Below are 12,640 nucleotides of genomic sequence, written 5' to 3' on the forward strand. Positions count from 1 at the left end.
GTGGTCATCTACTCCTGTTTTGTTATGCCTGGCTCTCCGTCGTTCACAAAGAATGGGTCAGGGACCTTGTGTCCTCCGGATAAAATTGAATTTTCTTCCCGTTCTTCGGCATGGTTCTTCGCCTCTCAGCCCCCCAATACAGAGCTGCAGGCACTGCCTTTCTACCGGGCCATTGATTTGATATGCCAAGATGCCAAGACGGGGTCATTATTCCGGTCCCAGAAAATGAGAGGATCGAAGGGTTCTACTCGAACTTATTCGTGGTTCAGAAGAAGGACGGAACGGTTCGGCCCATTCTTGATCTGAAACTCCTAAACAAGTTTGTCAAGGTCCGACATTTCAGGATGTAGTCCCTCCATTCTGTCATTACTTCTGGAGAAACGGGAGTTTCTAGCATCCATCGACATCTGGAATGCTTACTTACATATCCCATTCCCCCCCCTCACCAGAACTTCCTGCGATTCGTCATCCACAAGGAACATTTCCAGTTCAAAGCTTTGCCCTTCGTCCTCGCCACCGCTCCGAGTGTTCACAAAGGTCTTGGCAGCGCGCCGTGTCCTTTCTTCACTCTCGGGGCATGGTCGTTTTGCCATACTTAGACCTCCTCATCAACGGCCCGTCTTTCTAAGCCTGCGTGGAGTGCGTCTGTATCACTTTGGATACACTTTCTCCAGGGCTTGTTGATAAACAAGTCTTCCCCCTTCCCAGCTCAGCAGATATCCTTTCTAGGGGGCACCCGCAGCAGGGCGACAATGTGCGAGGTGGAACACATTCTCCACTGGGCTGAGAGGAACCATTCAGTCATCTCAGCAGTTCACATCCCAGGCGTGGAAAACTGGGCGGCAGACTTCCTCAGCAATCAGGGTCTCGCCTCAGGAGAGTGGTCACTTCATCCGGAGGTCTTCCAACAGATCTGTTAACGCTGGGGGACTCTGGACATGGATCTGATGGCATCAAGACTAAACGCCAAGGTGCCCGAATTCATAGCTTGGTCCCAGGATCCAGAGGCCATTGGGGCGGATGCCCTGGTCCTTCTGGTGCATCAGTTTTATCTTCCGTATGTGTTTCCCCCACTTCCGTTACTGCAGAGTGAAATCAGGAAGATCAAGGCGGACGGGATTCCAGTGATCCTAGTCGCTCCAGACTGGCCGCATCGGGCGTGGTACATGGAGTTGGTGCAGCTTGTAATTGACATTCTCTGGCAACTTCCAGATCAACCAGATTTACTATCCCAGGGCCCGATTTGCCACCAGAATTCAGGGGCCCTGTGTTTGACACTATGATTAGCGCTAGGAAGCCTGTGTCAGTACGCATCTATCGCCTCACCTGGAAAGGTTTTTTCGCATGGTGCAGAGAACGCGGTCGTTCTCCTCTAGTCTTCTCCATCCCCACCATTTTGGAGTTTCTTCAGACTGGTCTGGACTTAAGCCTAGCACTTAGCTCCTTCAAAGGTCAGATCTCAGCCTTATCATTTTTGTTCCAGCGCAGGATAGCTTCCAAGCTGCAGGTGAGGACTTTCATGCAGAGTCTCCCATGTGGTGTTCCCCTACAGAACACCGTTGGATGCTTGGGACTTTAACCTATGGTCCTGGGTGTTCTACGGGAGATTCCCTTTGAACTGCTGCAGGACATCTCTCTGACTCACCTTTCATGGAAGGTCACCTTCCTGGTTGCAGTGACGTCAATCAGGTGGGTATCGGAGCTAGCTGCCCTGTCCTGTCCAGCTCCTTTCCTAATTTTTCACCAGGACAAGGTAGTTCTTGGGCTGTCTCCGTCCTTCTTGCCAATGGTGGTCTCATTTTGCCCGGCACCAGTACACCGTTTTGAGAGAGGGCTTCTCACTCTGGATCTGGTGAGGACTCTCAGAAGATATGTTTCACGGACGGCATCCTTCCGTAAGATGAACGCCTTATTTGTTCTTACTGAGGGTCACAGGAAGGGACTCGCCGCTTCAATGTCCACAATAGCCAGATGGATATGCTCGGCTATTCAAGTGTCTTGCAGTGTCAGAGGCAAGTCTATCCCAGTGGGGATTAAGGCACACTCCACTCGGTTGGTGGGTGCCTCTTGGGCTATTCGGCACCAGGTGTCAGCAGATCAGGTTTGCAAAGCTGTGACTTGGTCCACGCTGCACACCTTGAAGCACTACAACATTCACACTCAGGCTTCTGCAGACGGATCTTGCAGGTGATGGTAGCGCATCTCTAGTCAGTTGGTACGTGGGGTTTTTTCAGTTATGTCAGTTCCCCACCCTGGGACTGCTTTAGGACGTACCATGGTTCTGTGCCCCCCAATGAGGTGAAGGAGAATCGGGGATTTTTGTGTACTCACCGTAAAAATTTTTTCTCCAAGACACTCATTGGGGGACACAGCACCCACCCTGTTTGCCTGAAGGCTTGAGTATGTTCTTTGGTTTGACATTGTATACTCTCATATAATGTTTCTTGATTTCCTACTGCTTTGTCACAGAACTGGTTCGGCTGGAGCCAGTGTGTGGGGTGTATACTGCAGAGGAGGAGATAATCTTTTTGTGATTACTTAGTGTCAGCCTCCTAGTGGCAGCCGCATAACATCCATGGGGGACCCATGCCAAGAGTGTGCAAAGCAGTCACCAAAGCAAAAGGTGGTTACTTTGAAGAACCTAGAATATAAGACATATTTTCAGTTGTTTCACACTTTTTTGTTAAGTATATAATTCCACATATGTTAGTTCTTAGTTTTGATGCTTTCAGTGTGAATGTACAATTTTAATAGTCATGAAAATACAGAAAAATCTTTACATGAGAAGGTGTGTCCAAACTTTTGGTCTGTACTGTAAGTGGGGACAAAAACCATCCCTGGCGTGTTCCCTTTTCAAGTGGGAAATTTGCCGATAGATGACCCAGGGTTTGAATTCTTGCTGCCAGGTTAGCATACAGGGCTTTCATAAAATTTCTGAAATTCCCCACCAGCCCAATTTTGTCCAAAACTTTTCCTACCCAATTCTACTTCTCCTTATCAAAAGCTTTCTCTGCATCTAGTGTAACCAGAACCGGCTTACCTCGTCTGTGTTCTTTTATTTATTACATCTATGGCTAACAGTGTACGTCTTACATTTGTTATCGCACTCCTACCTTTCACAAATCCCACCTGAGCGGGTGTTACTAATGTTGGGCGGGATCTCTGCTAGTGTGTTTGCCATGAGTTTGGATATTATTTTAATATCCTGGTTTATCAAGGATAGATGTCTATAGGATGCTGGGTCCTTCACATTTTCCCCTTCCTTTGGTATTAGGCTAATATGAGCCACATTAGTGCCCACCTACACATCCCCTCCCCTTGTAACAATTTTATACCATGCAGTCAAAGTAGGGATTATTTGTTGGATCATGGTCATTAAAAAAAACCCCATGAACCCATCTGGTCCAGGTGCTTTTCCAGCTGGCAATCCCCCAATGGTACTCCTCACTTCTTCCTCTGTAATGGGAGCATTCAACATAGTTAACTGTGGCTCTGTGACATTAGGCATGTTAATTTTTTTTTTAGATAGTCTCCACCCCTGTTTGTGCCCTTGGCCTCCTCCAAATATAAATTAGCATAAAACTCCCACAGGGTTGAGTTTATTTCTCTGGGATTATCTACCATTATGCCCTCTCTAGTCTGAGACAGTGCGACGCTGTGGGCGGGCACAAACGCAGCGATGGCACAGCGGGATCCAGATCGCTGCTGCGTGTCAAACACAACGAGATCACTATCCAGGATGCTGCAACGTCACGGATTGTTGTCGTTCTCTTTGCAAAGTTGCTGAGTGTGACGGTACCTTTAACCCCTTAGCGACCGCCGATACGCCTTTTAACGGCGGCCGCTAAGGGTACTTAAACCACAGCGCCGTTAATTAACGGCGCTGTGGAAAAAGTAAATAGCGCCCCCCAGAGGCCGATTTTCTCCGGGGTCTCAGCTGCCGGGGGTAGCCGAGACCCCAGAGAACATGATTCGGGTTTTTTTTTAACCCACCCCGCATTTGCGATCGCCGGTAATTAACCGTTTACCGGCGATCGCAAAAAAAAACAAAACGCGATCTCTTTTTAATTTCTCTGTCTTCCGATGTGATCGCACATCGGAGGACAGAGAAAAGGGGTCCCAGGTGGCCCCCCAATACTCACCTAGCTCCCCCGATGCTCCTCGTGTCTCCCGGTGGGCGCAGCCATCTTCAAAATGGCGGGCACATGCGCAGTGCGCCCGCCAGCCGGCACCGAGAGAATCTTTGGGGTCTCGGCTGCCGGGGGTAGCCGAGACCCCAAAGAGCATGATCGGGGTCGGTTTTACCGACCCCTGTTTTGCGATCGCCGGTAATTAACCGTTTACCGGCGACCGCAAAAAAAAAAAAAAAGTAAAGTGTAATTCTCTGTCCTCTGATGTGATCGCACATCAGAGGACAGAGAAATAGGGGGATTCGGGGACCCTACAATACTCACCTGTGTCCCTGGATCCTCTTGCTGCTCCTCCTGGCCGCCGGCAGAAGAAAATGGCGGGCGCATGCCCAGTGCGCCCGCCATCTGTCTCCATCTGCCGGCCGGCAGGAGAACAGCAGTTGGGGCTAAAATTAGGGTTAGGGGTAGGGGTAGGGTTAGGGGTAGGGTTAGGGTAGGGGTAGAGGTAGGGTTAGGGCTAGGGTTAGGGCTAGGGTTGGGGCTAAATTTAGGGTTAGGGTTGGGGCTAAATTTAGGGTTAGGGTTGGGGCTAAATTTAGGGTTAGGCTTCTTTCACACTTACGTCGGTACGGGGCCGTCGCAATGCGTCGGCCCGACATACCGACGCACGTTGTGAAAATTGTGCACAACGTGGGCAGCAGCTGTAGTTTTTCAACGCATCCGCTGCCCAATCTATGTCCTGGGGAGGAGGGGGCGGAGTTACGGCCACGCATGTGCGGTCAGAAATGGCGGATGCGACGTACAAAAAAACGTTTCATTGAACGTTTTTTTGTGCCAACGCTCCACCAAAACACAACTGATCCAGTGCACGACGGACGCGACGTGTGGCATCCGTCACGATCCATCGGCAATACAAGTCTATGGGCAAAAAACGCATCCTGCGGGCACATTTGCAGGATCCGTTTCTTGTCCAAAACGACGGATTGCGACGGAATGCCAAACGACGCAAGTGAGAAAGTAGCCTTAGGGTTAGGGTTGGGGCTAAAGTTAGGGCTAGGGTTGGGGCTAAAGTTAGGGTTAGAGCTGGGATTAGGGTTAGGGTTTGGATTAGGGTTGGTATTAGGGTTAGGGTTGGCATTAGGGTTACGCTTGGGATTAGGGTTAGGTTTGGGATTAGGGTTAAGGTTAGGGTTGTGATTAGGGGTGTATTGGGATTAGGGTTAGGTTTGAGGTTAGGGTTGAGATTAGGATTAGGGGTGTGTTGGATTTAGGGTTATGGTTAGGGTTGACATTAGGGTTGTTTTGGGGTAAGGGTTGTGATTATGGTTAGGGTTAGTGATTAGGATTATGGATCAGGTTGGGATTAGGGTTAGGGGTGTGTTGGGGTTAGGGTTGGAGCTAGAATTGGGGGGTTTCCACTGTTTAGGTACATCAGGGGGTCTCCAAACACGACAGCCAATTTTGCGCTCAAAAAGTCAAATGGTGCTCCCTCCCTTCTGAGCTCTGCCGTGCGCCCAAACAGTGGGTTACCCCCACATATGGGGCATCAGCGTACTCGGGATAAATTGGACAACAACTTCTGGGGTCCAATTTCTCTTGTTACCCTTGTGAAAATAAAAACTTGGGGGCTACAATATCTTTTTTGTGAAAAAAAAAATATTTTTTATTTTCACAACTCTGCATTCTAAACTTCTGTGAAGCACTTGGGCATTCAAAGTTCTCACCACACATCTAGATAAGTTCCTTGGGGGGTCTAGTTTCCAAAATGGGGTCACTTGTGGGGGGTTACTACAGTTTAGGTATATCAGGGGCTCTGCAATCGCAACATAATGCCCACAGACCATTCTATCAAAGTCTGCATTCCAAAAAGGCGCTCCTTCCCTTCTGAGCTCTGCCGTGCGCCCAAACAGTGGTTTACCCCCACATATGGCGCATCAGCGTACTCGGGATAAATTGGACAACAACTATTGCAGTCCAATTTCTCCTGTTACCCTTGTGAAAATAAAAACTTGGGGGCTACAATATCTTTTTTGTGGAAAAAAAAAATATTTTTTATTTTCACGACTCTGCATTCTAAACTTCTGTGAAGCACTTGGGCATTCAAAGTTCTCACCACACATCTAGATAAGTTCCTTGGGGGGTCTAGTTTCCAAAATGGGGTCACTTGTGGGGGGTTACTACAGTTTAGGTACATCAGGGGCTCTGCAATCGCAACATAATGCCCACAGACCATTCTATCAAAGTCTGCATTCCAAAAAGGCGCTCCTTCCCTTCCGAGCTCTGCCGTGCGCCCAAACAGTGGTTTACCCCCACATATGGGGTACCAGCATACTCAGGACAAATTGTACAACAACTTTTGGGGTCCAATTTCTCTTGTTACCCTTGTGAAAATAAAAACTTGGGGGCTAAAAAATCTTTTTTGTGGAAAAAAAAAATATTTTTTATTTTCACGGCTCTGCATTATAAACTTCTGTGAAGCACTTGGGCATTCAAGGTTCTCACCACACATCTAGATAAGTTCCATGGGGGGTCTAGTTTCCAAAATGGGGTCAATTGTGGGGATTTCTACTGTTTAGGCACATCAGGGGCTCTCCAAACGCGACATGGCGTCCGATCTCAATTCCAGCCAATTCTACATTATAAAAGTAAAACGGCACTCTTTCTCTTCCAAGCTCTGCGGTGCGCCCAAACAGTGGTTTACCCTCACATATTGGGTATCGACGTACTCAGGAGAAATTGCACAACAACTTTAGTGGTCTAATTTCTCCTGTTACCCTTGTGAAAATAAAAATTTGTGGGCAAAAAGATCATTTTTGTAGAAAAAATGCATTTTTTTTTTTTTCACGGCTCTACGTTATAAACTTCTGTGAAGCACATGGGGGTTCAAAGTGCTCGCCACACATCTAGATAAGTTCCTTAAGGGGTCTAGTTTCCAAAATGGTGTCACTTGTGGAAGGTTTCCACTGTTTAGGCACATCACGGGCTCTCCAAACGCGACATGGCGTCCAATCTCAATTCCAGCCAATTCTACATTGAAAAAGTAAAACGGCACTCCTCTTCCAAGCTCTGCGGTGCGCCCTAACAGTGGTTTACCCCCACATATTGGGTATCAGCGTACTCAGGAGAAATTGCACAACAACTTTTGTGGTCTAATTTCTCCTGTTACCCTTGTGAAAATAAAAATTTGTGGGCAAAAAGATCATTTTTGTAGAAAAAATGCGATTTTTTTTTTCACGGCTCTACATTATAAACTTCTGTGAAGCACATGGGGGTTCAAAGTGCTCACCACACATCTAGATATGTTCCTTAAGGGGTCTAGTTTCCAAAATGGGGTCACTTGTGGTGGGTTTCCACTGTTTAGGCACATCAGAGGCTCTCCAAACGCGACATGGCGTCCAATCTCAATTCCAGCCAATTCTACATTGAAAAAGTAAAACGGCGCTCCTTCACTTCCAAGCTCTGCGGTGCGCCCAAACAGTGGTTTACCCTCACATATGGGGTATCGACGTATTCAGGAGAAATCGCACAACAACTTTTGTGGTCTAATTTCTCCTGTTACCCTTGTGAAAATAAGAATTTGTGGGCGAAAAAATCATTTTTGTGTAAACAAAAGCGATTTTTTATTTTCACGGCTCTACGTTATAAACTTCTGTGAAGCACTTGGGGGTTCAAAGTGCTCACCACACATCTAGATAAGTTCCTTAAGGTGTCTAGTTTCCAAAATGGTGTCACTTGTGGGGAGTTTCTACTGTTTAGGCACATCAGGGGCTCTCTAAACGTGACATGGCGTCCGATCTCAATTCCAGCCAATTCTGCATTGAAAAAGTCAAACGGCGCTCCTTCACTTCTAAGTTCTGCGGTTCGCCCAAAAAGTGGTTTACCCCCACATATGGGGTATTGGCGTATTCAGGAGAAATTGCATAACAAAATTTATGGTTACATTTCTGTTTTTACACTTGTGAAAATAAAAAAAAATGGTTCTGAATTAAGATGTTTGCAAAAAAAAGTTAAATGTTCATTTTTTCCTTCCACATTGTTTCAGTTCCTGTGAAGCACGTAAAGGGTTAATAAACTTCTTGAATGTGGTTTTGAGAACCTTGAGGGGTGTAGTTTTTAGAATGGTGTCACACTTGGGTATTTTCTATATATAGACCCCTCAAAATGACTTCAAATGAGATGTGGTCCCTAAAAAAAAAATGGTGTTGTAAAAATGAGAAATTGCTGGTCAACTTTTAACCCTTATAACTCCCTAAAAAAAAAAAATTTTGTTTCCAAAATTGTGCTGATCTAAAGTAGACATGTGGGAAATGTTATTTATTAACTATTTTTCATGACATATCTCTCTGATTTAAGGGCATAAAAATACAAAGTTTGAAAATTGCAACATTTTAAAATTTTTTGCCATATTTCCGTTTTTTTCATAAATAATCGCAAGTAATATCGAAGAAATGTTACCACTAACATGAAGTACAATATGTCACGAAAAAACAATCTCAGAATCAGCAGGATCCGTTGAAGCGTTCCAGAGTTATAACCTCATAAAGTGACAATGGTCAGAATTGCAAAAATTGGCCTGGTCATTAAGTACCAAATTGGCTCTGTCACTAAGGGGTTAAGCTTTAGTATATTACTCTTTCCCTTCCTACCCTTTGCCAAGTTTGCTAATATCTTTCCTGCCTTATCTCCATATCTTTTCAGCTCAATTTCTATTTGCGTCTTTCTAAATAATTCTTTTTTTCCGCCCATATGTCAAAATCTCTTTTGGCCTCCTGTTCTTCTCTAGCTTCTGTTGTTTTTTGTTGTTGAAAGAGCAAGCACTTCTACCTTAATTTCCTACTAAATTCCTCATAGTTAGTGTTTGTTTTTTTAATGTATGCAAATGCGCTATTAGTTTCCCTCTCAAGTCCCTTTCCCTTTCCTGCTTCCCAGTATGTCTGTGGTTTCAGATCAACCATCAAATTGTGGTAGGAATACTTCTCCCACTATTATTGCAACATCACTTTAAATTGCTGGTCGTTAAACCTCCATGTGTAGTCCACTCCCTTTGGAAATTTAGAGATATTGGCGCATGATCCAAAATAACCATTTCCTCAATTTTCGCCTTTTTGCATCTGTCTAGTAGTCCTCTGCTCACCAATATATAGTCAATTCTCAACCAAGTTTGATATGGGTGGGTAAAGTGCGTAAATTCTTGTTCATTGGGTGATTCCATTCTCCAAACATCTGACAGATCTGTGTCCTCTATTAACTCCTCCAATAGAGATGGTTTCCTACTAGTTTGTCCCCTTTTGGCTCAATCGATCTTCCTCTATGGTATGTGTGTTGTAATCTCCTAACATCATTTTCTTTGTTGTGTTTTGCAGTATGTTAGAACCTAATTGCTCAAAAAAAGTTTTTGGTCCTTGTTGAGAGCATATATATTGATTATACAGATTTCCTCTTCATTTCTTTCTAGTTTTAGCATTATGTACGTATATGTAACACCCCAGATAACCGGTTGTTACAGTGATGTTGCCTTCCTTTCGGGGAGGGCGATATTATGCTTGGAGGCAAGGAGGATTCCCTTTATCAGGTAATGCACTTACATACAACACATTCTGAATCCAGGCCAGAAGTGGGAGCTCAGAACCTGGATTCACAGGAGCTTTCATAGCTTTAAGTGTTCTGGTCTGGAGGAGGAGTTAGTTAGTTGGTCCAGGGAGACCAAACAGTGCAGTCTGGAGAGACAGTGAAGGAGAGAGAACTGATAGCAGACAGCGGAGCCGTGAAGTCAGGACTGAGCTGCAGCTCCAGGAAAGGAAGTGAACCCGAGGGGTTGAATGAAGTGAAGCATCTGAGGAAAGAAGCAACAGGAGAAGGAAAGGGGCTCAGAGGGGAACTGTGACTGGGCACCCTCAGCCAAAGTGCAGGAACCGGGCACCAGCAGCCCGAGGCTCTGTTGTACACATGGCAGAACCGCAGGGCATAGGACTTTATGTAATTTGCCCACACCCACACCTGAAGGTGCAGCAGTACACTAAGAGCCCAGGTCGTGATAGAGACCCTATAAAAAGGCTCACACTGCCCATCATACAGGAAACTGTCTCAGGACAGGAGAAAGGACTTTGTGTGGAAGCCAAGGCAGCAAGGACCTCGCATACGAGCGTGAGTAGGAAGGCTTACGAACCTCACCTGGGAGAGGGATCACCTTTGCCTCCAGGCAAGGTGGACCATATCACCACCTGTTCCTGGTAGCCTGGACTGTGGACTGCTACCATCAGTAAACCAGGTAAAGACGTTCCAACTCTTTGTCCTCCATTTATTTGCCGGCATACACCATCTCTGCCCAGCACACTGGGAGCCCTGGGGACCCTGCTTCACTTGTGGGAAACGTCACCACCTATGCTGCAGTAATATCACCCCAGAGGGCTCCTTTAAGCAGCGTTGGTCCCTAAAGACCGAGAACCACAGGTGGCGTCACTTACACAAACTTTAATACAAATCCCTTTAAAAGACCTTTCCCTTTTTTAGTTTGGTGCCCAGGCCACAGACCGGGTCGCAGCCACCGTGACATCCCCTTTAAGTGCGACCGGACCTAGTACCATTTGTGAAGCAATATTAGAACACCACCTTTCTTCCCTCTCCCTCTTATCAATGCACCTCTCCCACCCACATTTTTTCATCCTAAACATATCTTCATTTGTTTCCTGCAATAATACAATATCTGCTTTTAGTTTCTTTAAGTGCCACAGAACCATCATTCTTTTAGTCGGGGCTTCAAGCTCCTTTACATTCCATGATATAATGTGCAGATTATGATATTTTCATTTTTGGATTGTATGTTAGGCGTTCACACCAAATGCTCACAATTTCGTTCTGTCTTACATTATGTTCCTGCATGTCTCCCCTTTGAACAAAAAACAAATTATCAACCAGCAACAAACAATATCATCCTCTCTTCTGCGACTTCCTTTTTTCTGGCTTATTCTCCCCACAATCTCCTCCCCCAGCAATATTTGTTTCATTAAACAACATCGAAGTTCTTTAACCCCTTCCCGACCTGTGACACAGCGTATGCGTCATGAAAGTCGGTGCCAATCCGACCTGTGACGCATATGCTGTGTCACAGAAAGATCGCGTCCCTGCAGATCGGGTGAAAGGGTTAACTCCCATTTCACCCGATCTGCAGGGACAGGGGGAGTGGTAGTTTAGCCCAGGGGGGGTGGCTTCACCCCCTCGTGGCTACGATCGCTCTGATTGGCTGTTGAAAGTGAAACTGCCAATCAGAGCGATTTGTAATATTTCACCTAAAAAAATGGTGAAATATTACAATCCAGCCATGGCCGATGCTGCAATATCATCGGCCATGGCTGGAAATACTAATGTGCCCCCACCCCACCCCACCGATCGCCCCCCCAGCCCCCCGATCTGTGGCCCGCTCCCCTCCGTCCTGTGCTCCGCTCCCCCGTCCTCCTGTCCGCTCCCCCCGTGCTCCAATCACACCCCCCCGTGCTCCAATCAAACCCCCCCGCACTCCGATCCCCCCCCGTGCTCCGAACCACCCCCCCTGCACACCGATCCACCCCCCCTGCACACCGATCCACCCGCCCGCACACCGATCACTCTCCCCCATGCTCCGATCCCTCCCCCCCCGTGCTCCGACGCCCCCCCGTGCCCTGATCTCCCCCCCCTGTGCCCTGATCTCCCCCCCTTATACTTACCGATCCTGGCGGGGTCCGTCCGTCTTCTTCCCCGAGCGCCGCCATGTTCCAAAATGGCGGGCGCATGCGCAGTGCGCCCGCCGAATCTGCCGGCCGGCAGATTCGTTCCAATGTGAATTTTGATCACTGTGATAGGTTATATCACAGTGGTCAAAATAAAAAAACAGTAAATGACCCCCCCATTTGTCCCCCATAGATAGGGACAATAATAAAATAAAGAATTTTTTTTTTTTTTCACTAAGGTTGGAGTTAGAACTAGGGTTAGGGTTAGGGGTAGGGTTAGGGGTAGGGGTAGGGGTAGGGTTAGGGGTAGGGTTAGGGGTAGGGTTAGGGTTTCGGTATGTGCACACGTATTCTGGTCCTCTGCGGATTTTTCCGCAGCGGATTTGATAAATCTGCAGTGCTAAACCGCTGCGGATTTATGGCAGATTTACCGCGGTTTTTCTGCGCATTTCACTGCGGTTTTACAACTGCGATTTTCTATTGGAGCAGTTGTAAAACCGCTGTGGAATCCGCAGAAAGAAGTGACATGCTGCGGAATGTAAACCGCTGCGTTTCCGTGCAGTTTTTCCGCAGCATGTGTACAGCGATTTTTGTTTCCCATAGGTTTACATTGAACTGTAAGCTCATGGGAAACTGCTGCGGATCCGCAGCGTTTTCCGAAGCGTGTGCACATACCTTTAGAATTAGGCTATGTGCACACGGTGCGGATTTGGCTGCGGATCCGCAGCGGATTGGCCGCTGCGGATCCGCAGCAGTGTTCCATCAGGTTTACAGTACCATGTAAACCTATGGAAAACCAAATCCGCT

This window comes from Ranitomeya imitator, chromosome 3, assembly GCF_032444005.1.
Source record: "Ranitomeya imitator isolate aRanImi1 chromosome 3, aRanImi1.pri, whole genome shotgun sequence".
Classification (NCBI taxonomy): Eukaryota; Metazoa; Chordata; class Amphibia; order Anura; family Dendrobatidae; genus Ranitomeya; species Ranitomeya imitator.